Consider the following 8,407-nt stretch of genomic DNA (forward strand, 5'->3'; position numbering starts at 1 on the left):
GTTCCTCATCTTTTTCAGCTTTTCCCTGCTCTACTAGGTCCCTATGCATTGGTAGGGTATGTTCCACTTGTTCCCGCTTAACTGCATTTTCCTCCATCGTCACTGGCAACTCCCCATCTTGTTTTCCCTGACTTTGGGTTTTCAAAGCAACCCCTTCAACAGTTTGGGGATCCTGGTGCACCTGGTCCTGCCTGGCCGCAACGTTACCCGACTTCCATGATAGATATATTAGTTCAAGATCTACACTTAATATATATACACACACATATATATGTATGTATATATATAATACAGATTTTATATATAACTTGTGATAATAGTACATATATCAAGGGCATGTAATAAGTTGAAACATAGTTCAATTATCTTAGCTTATGTTGTCTTATATCCTGCATGCTCATTTTTGTACAGCATATGTGACGCCCCGAGGCAGAAGAAAAGGGAAAAATTTCTGGTGAATAGTGTTTTGTGGAGAATCCGGCCAGAAGCCGTGCAAATTCCTTATATTTTTCTTAAAAATTCCCTTTTCTTTGACAAATACCACTTTATAATGGCCCTACTACTCAATCACCCCATAATAAGTGCCAATGAACCTAGAAAGTAGGGTTTCACTTTTGGATTCAAGATTGGAGCAAAATTAGGGTTTTCGCGATTTTCGCCGAATGAATTTTCAGTACGGAGCAAGGATCCAATTTGGTGATTAAAAATGACTTTTAAGTGAGAAATAATATGTGATTAGAAGCAATAATACAAGGTTAGTGAATAGGAAGTAAAAACCCTAGTACGTGTGTTTTTAAGAAAAACGGCGCGAACCGGCGGGTCCCGCGCACTACCGGTTGAACGCACCACTTGACCACCACTTTCTTACCATACAAGTTTATTGATATTTGAGCAAAATATCTTCTCAATTTCCAGCTATCATGACCGAAATTAGAGGTTAGAAATAACAAGGAAAAGGAAAGAGAAAAATGAAAGGTGGTGGTGGCGACAAGTGTCGCCATCCTAGAGTTTCTTGGCCAAGTGATCAACTAGCCTTCTTAAACCAATTTTCTGCACTTTCCTCTTCATTTTTCCAGCAGCTGGTCGACCAAGAGAGAGAGAGAAAGTGAGAGTAAGAAACAATTCCTTCTTCTTGATTCTAACCAACCAAGTGACAAATTAAATTTCCAAACCGATTAAACTCACCTTTGAGTGTTTAGTTAGTGAATTGTTGGTGAGATTGTGAAGGGGAAAGCTAAGGCTACACTTGGTGGACTCTAATCAAGGTAAGGAAGATGATCTCTCTAATTTTTACTTTCAATCTTGTTTAAATTAAGCTTAGTAACTCAATTTTGTGGTGAATCATGGATGCTATCATGTTTTGGAGATTTTCCCCTTTTGATATTTTGAACTAGGGTTTGAGGACTTGCTGCCAACTTGATGTATGATGCATATATGTTGTAATTAAGGTTATATAAGGGGTTTTGGTAGTGTTGGAAGTAAGAAATCAAGGAAGGTTATATTGAAAACTGAAAATTCCAGATTTCTGGAAAATTTTGCTTCCTTTCTGTCCGGTTTTGTAGTCCTATGTTAGAGGCCGATTTGGCCTTAGGTCAAAGCATGAAAGTTGTAGAGAATGGTATTTTATAGGTGCCTACAAGATTTCATCTCAATCGGAGCAACGTAGGTCGTGAAAAGTCCAAAATACCCTTACTGTTTTAAGTTTTTCCCCAGCAGTCCGTTTGGTCAGTTTATGCAGTTTATCACGTTTTTCCACTAGGATCCGTACTGATTTAGCTTTTTACCAAAACATGAAAGTTGTAGTATTCTAGCTTATCTTTCAAACGCCTCTAAGAACACCTGAATCGAACTTTTGTAACCTGAGATATGACCATTACAGTACAATGCGGTTAGACAGCCGACGAGTTAGATTTTAGTTCTGTAAATTGAGGATTTGACTAAGTTGCATTGGAAACTGGACTACGTGACCTTCATGAACATTGTAGCCCTGTGTCTTAGTTTCGAAACGGCATAAGTTACGCCTCAATCCGATAAGCGTAGCCTCGGATATGTTATTTCCGTATCCACACGTCAAATCTGTCTTGTGCTAGATTGTATTTCTGCACTTGTTATTATTGTGATTCTTATTCTTATGATATGATGAGCCTATGGAACGGCTTTTGACTTGAATTATGATATGTGTGACTTTGGGTTGTGACTGAGGAAAAATAATGAAGCCTAAATGGTTGGAAAATTTGGTAAACACAAAGGGCATGCTGCCCGAATTTATACTCGAGGACTAGGAAACTATACTTGCAAGCTGAGTAAAGGTTAAGTGATTATCACTTGAACTAGCGAGGACCGTTACTGCTTTGTTATCGAGGGTTATACGTTAGGACTCGGCCGAACTTGTACCCTTGAGGAAAAAAAAAACATAATGACCAATGTAAACTCGTTTTCCTTGTACTATCGACTCAAATGATATGTCCAGGTAGTGTCCAAGAGCTTAAGAAACAATTGACTATGGCTCCAGTTATGGTCAAAAATCGTGTAACCCAAGTTGTACCCTTTGCAATTCCGCGCACACACACGTGCATTTCTCAACCGTTTTAGCCATTTTGGACCGTTTAGGATTATTTTTGTTATTTTGTTACCATTCCAGCCGTTTCGGCCAATTTCGACTGTATTCGATCGTTTAAATTATAAATTGCTACTGTATAGCTGTTTCACTTATGTGTGCATATAATCTATCCTATTTTTGCACCGTATGTTTGACCTTGAAAGAGACTGAATCGGCCCTTGCTCAAAACATGGAACTTGTAGATACATGAGTTAGCTGGTTACCTGCAAAATTTTCAGATTGACCGAGATACCCTTGACTGGCCTTAAACCCTGTTTCACGGACAGTTTCTACTTTCCTCTAAGAATTCGGGTTTTGACCCTGAAAATGTATGATTTGGCTTTGGAGGTCTGCATAGGAAATGTTGGGATATGTCTTAGCTTTGTAACGCCATAAGGTTTGTTTCAAGTGGATAAGTGTAACTTTACTTGTGATTAGAATGCTAAAAAGGTGATAGGAACTTGCTGGTTTTAGATTTTCTTTTGCTTGACATGGTCATTGTACTTTAGGGCTTGGACTTGAGCATGGCAATGAGGTATGACGGATAGTTCCTGCGTTGTAGTTGGTGAGTGATCTCTCGACTATTTCCAAAGTTACTTTTGAACTAATTCTTGCATTTATGACTCCATTGCATATCATTTGGGTTCGGGTGTGTGCCATGACATAATTTGGCTCCGATGAGTTCCTGGAAAGTCTTGTGCTTAGAACCAATGTCTCCACTACTGTTTACACATTCTTTGGAGCACGATGGCTCCTTACTTTTATTTCACGGTTACCTGATCTAAACGAGCATTGGATATTTAAGTACAAGAATTTCACTGGCTCTCGTGAGCAATAAATGAACATTTGATTACTGCATCATGACATCATATCAATGCTTTATTGTGAAATATACCTGGCTATTGATTTTACTGGTCACTCTCTGAATTTCTAGCTCACCCCCTATTATCTTCTTCTCCCCACAGGGATCGAAATAAAGGAAGAACTTGTATTTGGATCTCTGTGTGGCTGGATGGCGTACATCTTGTATAGTTAGATTTGGTTTTGGTTTATGTACTTTTGGTCCTGTATAAATATTGGAATTGAATCGGATGTATATCTACATTCTATGCTTAGAACTAGTTTCCGCTTCGCTTATGATATGTAATTTTTGGAGAATTGGATGTATTATTCGAGTTGTGCCTTGTAATTTACTTGAGAAATGTAGTAAGTAAGTGAGTCCCGGCGAGAGTTGGGCAGGCGGTCCGCTAAACCCTTTGGTTCGCCTTAGGGGGAGGTGGGGTCGTCACAGGTGGTATCAGAGTATAGGTTTCAGATCTTTGTAGTGTATCCTAGGCTTAAAGTTTAGGATGCCGGACTGTGGGATTGGTTTGTACGTTCAGTGCTCTTTTGGAGCGTCGGTTGTGAATCTTGAAAGTGGTACGCGTAAGATATGATTTGGTTGAATTACGCTTGAGAGCGTACGGCCTGAGCTGTACAGTTTCTTTGTTTTGGATTCTTGGCTAGGGTTTTGATAGATTACGGTGGTGGCCGGAATTGTTGAGAAAAGTTTTGGGTTGCATTTTTCTTCTAATTTTCCTGTTTGATTAAGGTTATACCACTCGAGTGGTAAATGTTAGAATTTGAGATATTTGAACTGTCTAAGACCGACTAGACTGAGCTCATTTGAGACTTGAATTTGTATCGGCTAGTGTACCCTTACGTACCCTTGATAGACCTGACCTGACTAAAATAGGGTATCTCTTTTACTCTTGAGCAAGTATCTTGATTCATATATGATCTGTATGTGGATTTGAGTTTGATGACTGCTTGAGAGTGTGAATTACTGGGCATAAGCTAGGCGAGTGAGTTCCTACTCGTACTCATGTTCTTTGAACCTGAAATAATTGACCCTGCTTTTGAACCGATACACTTGAACCCTGCTTTTGACTCTGTTTCTGAACATTTTCGTACTTGTTTGGTTATAGACCGGCTACTACTCTTCTGTAGCGGTTGAACAGAACCTCTCTGGTGAGGCATTGCCTGTTGTGTTTTCAAGCACCGCCATTCTTCTGGCGAGGCATGCCTGTTGTGTTTCCAAGCACCATCAGGGATTGAAATTCTTGAACAGAACCTCTCTGGTGAGGCATTGCCTGTTGTGTTTTCAAGCACCGCCATTCTTCTGGCGAGGCATGCCTGTTGTGTTTTCAAGCACCATCAGGGATTGAAATTCTTGAACAGAACCTCTCTGGTGAGGCATTGCCTGTTGTGTTTTCAAGCACCGCTATTCTTCTGGCGAGGCATGTCTGTTGTGTTTTCAAGCACCATCAGGGATGAAACTTTGACTTGAGACTCTCTGGTGAAGCTTAGCCGTAGTGCTAGCTTGTTGTGTTTCCAAGCACCACCAGGGCCAATTTCTTGAGCCAAGATCCTCTGGTGAAGTTTAGCCGTTGTGCTAACTTGTTGTGTTATCAAGCACCACCAAGGATGAAATTTTGAACTGAGGTTCTTTGGCGAGGTATAGCCGTTGTGCTAACCTGTTGTGTTGTCCAGCACCGCCATGGACAAAAATCTTGCATCTGAGGCTCTGGTGAACCTTAGCCGTAGTACTAGCTTGTTGTGTTTTCAAGCACCACCGGGGACAAATTCTTGAGACTTTCTGGTGAAGTATAGCTGAGTGCTAGTTTGTTGTGTTTTCAAGCACCACCAGGGGTAATTTCTGACCTGAGACATCGTTATGTCCTGGATTGTTTTTCCAAATATCAGGGACTTTAAGTCCGATTTCGAGCCCCTTTTGTATATGTATCCAGTTACTCGTCTGACTATCTATTGGATCAAGATTATTTGATAAGTTGGATTGGAGTACTTTTAGTACTTGATTGTGATGAGTGATTCTTAGTATGTGATTGACCTTTGAGATATTTGATCTGATTAGTATTTGATTATGATAAGCGAGATTGAAATGATTCTTAATACGTGATCGACTTCGAGAACTATTTTGATCTGATTAGTACAAGTTGGAATGTCGAGGACGACATTCTTTTAAGGAGGGGAGTTTGTGACGCCCCGAGGCAGAAGAAAAGGGAAAAATTTCAGGTGAATAGTGTTTTGCGGAGAATCCGGCCAGAAGCCGTGCAAATTCCTTATATTTTTCTTAAAAATTCCCTTTTCTTTGACAAATACCACTTTATGATGGCCCTACTACTCAATCACCCCATAATAAGTGCCAATGAACCTAGAAAGTAGGGTTTCACTTTTGGATTCAAGATTGGAGCAAAATTAAGGTTTTCACGATTTTCGCCGGATGAATTTTCAGTACGGAGCAAGGATCCAATTTGGTGATTAAAAATGACTTTTAAGTGAGAAATAATATGTGATTAGAAACAATAATACAAGGTTAGTGAATAGGAAGTAAAAACCCTAGTAAAGGGGATCCCGCGCACTACCAGTTGAACGCACCACTTGTCCACCACTTTCTTACCATACAAGTTTATTGATATTTGAGCAAAATATCTTCTCAATTTCCAGCTATCTTGACCGAAATTAGAGTCTAGAAATAACAAGGAAAAGGAAAGAGAAAAATGAAAGGTGGTGGTGGCGACAAGTGTCGCCACCCTAGAGTTTCTTGGCCAAGTGATCAACTAGCCTTTTTAAACCAATTTTCTGCACTTTCCTCTTCATTTTTCCAGCAGCTGGTCGACCAAGAGAGAGAGAGAGAAAGTGAGAGCAAGAAACAATTCCTTCTTCTTGATTCTAACCAACCAAGTGACAAATTAAATTTCCAAACCGATTAAACTCACCTTTGAGTGTTTAGTTAGTGAATTGTTGGTGAGATTGTGAAGGGGAAAGCTAAGGCTACACTTGGTGGACTCTAATCAAGGTAAGGAAGATGATCTCTCTAATTTTTACTTTCAATCTTGTTTAAATTAAGCTTAGTAACTCAATTTTGTGGTGAATCATGGATGCTATCATGTTTTGGAGATTTTCCCCTTTTGATATTTTGAGCTAGGGTTTGAGGACTTGCTGCCAACTTGATGTATGATGCATATATGTTGTAATTAAGGTTATATAAGGGGTTTTGGTAGTGTTGGAAGTAAGAAATCAAGGAAGGTTATATTGAAAACTGAAAATTCCAGATTTCTGGAAAATTTTGCTTCCTTTCTTTCCGGTTTTGTAGTCCTATGTTAGAGGCCGATTTGGCCTTAGGTCAAAGCATGAAAGTTGTAGAGAATGGTATTTTATAGGTGCCTACAATATTTCAGCTCAATCGGAGCAACGTAGGTTGTGAAAAGTCCAAAATACCCTTACTGTTTTAAGTTTTTCCCCAGCAGTCCGTTTGGTCAGTTTATCCAGTTTATCACGTTTTTCCACTAGGATCCGTACTGATTTAGCTTTTTACCAAAACCTGAAAGTTGTAGTATTCTAACTTAGCTTTCAAACGCCTCTAAGAACACCTGAATCGGACTTTTGTAACCTCAGATATGACCATTACAGTACAATGCGGTTAGACAGCCGACGAGTTAGATTTTAGTTCTGTAAATTGAGGATTTGACTAAGTTGCATTGGAAACTGGACTACATGACCTTCATTAACATTGTAGCCCTGTGTCTTAGCTTCGAAACGGCATAAGTTACGCCTCAATCCGATAAGCGTAGCCTCGGATATGTTATTTCCGCATCCACACGTCAAATCTGTCTTGTGCTAGATTGTATTTCTGCACTTGTTATTATTGTGATTCTTATTCTTATGATATGATGAGCCTATGGAACGGCTTTTGACTTGAATTATGATATGTGTGACTTTGGGTTGTGACTGAGGAAAAATAATGAAGCCTAAATGGCTGGAAAATTTGGAAAACACAAAGGGCATGCTGTCCGAATTTATGCTCGAGGACTAGGAAACTATACTTGCAACTTGAGTAAAGGTTAAGTGATTATCACTTGAATTAGCGAGGACCGTTACTGCTTTGTTATCGAGGGTTATACGTTAGGATTCGGCCGAACTTGTACCCTTGAGGAAAAAAAAAAACATAATGACCAATGTAAACTCGTTTTCCTTGTACTATCGACTCAAATGATATGTCCAGGTAATGTCCAAGAGCTTAAGAAGCAATTGACTATGGCTCCAGTTATGGTCAAAAATCGTGTAACCCAAGTTGTACCCTTTGCATTTCCGCGCACACGCACGTGCATTTCTCAACCGTTTTAGCCATTTTGGACCATTTAGGATTATTTTTGTTATTTTGTTACCATTCCAGCCGTTTCGGCCAATTTCGACTGTATTCGATCGTTTAAATTATAAATTGCTACTGTATAGCTGTTTCACTTATGTGTGCATATAATCTATCCTATTTTTGCACCGTATGTTTGACCTTGAAAGAGACTAAATCGGCCCTTGCTCAAAACGTGGAACTTGTAGATACATGAGTTAGCTGGTTACCTGCAAAATTTTCAGATTGACCGAGATACCCTTGACTGGTCTTAAGCCCTGTTTCACGGACAGTTTCTACTTTCCTCTAAGAATTCGGGTTTTGACCCTGAAAATGTATGATTTGGCTTTGGAGGTCTGCATAGGAAATGTTGGGATATGTCTTAGCTTTGTAACGCCATAAGGGTTTGTTTCAAGTGGATAAGTGTAACTTTACTTGTGATTAGAATGCTAAAAAGGTGATAGGAACTTGCTGGTTTTAGATTTTCTTTTGCTTGACATGGTCATTGTACTTTAGGGCTTGGACTTGAGCATGGCAATGAGGTATGATGGATAGTTCCTGCGTTGTAGTTGGTGAGTGATCCCTCGACTATTTCCAAAGTTACTTTTGAACTAATTCTT

This window comes from Coffea arabica, chromosome 3c (assembly GCF_036785885.1).
Source record: "Coffea arabica cultivar ET-39 chromosome 3c, Coffea Arabica ET-39 HiFi, whole genome shotgun sequence".
NCBI lineage: Eukaryota > Viridiplantae > Streptophyta > Magnoliopsida > Gentianales > Rubiaceae > Coffea > Coffea arabica.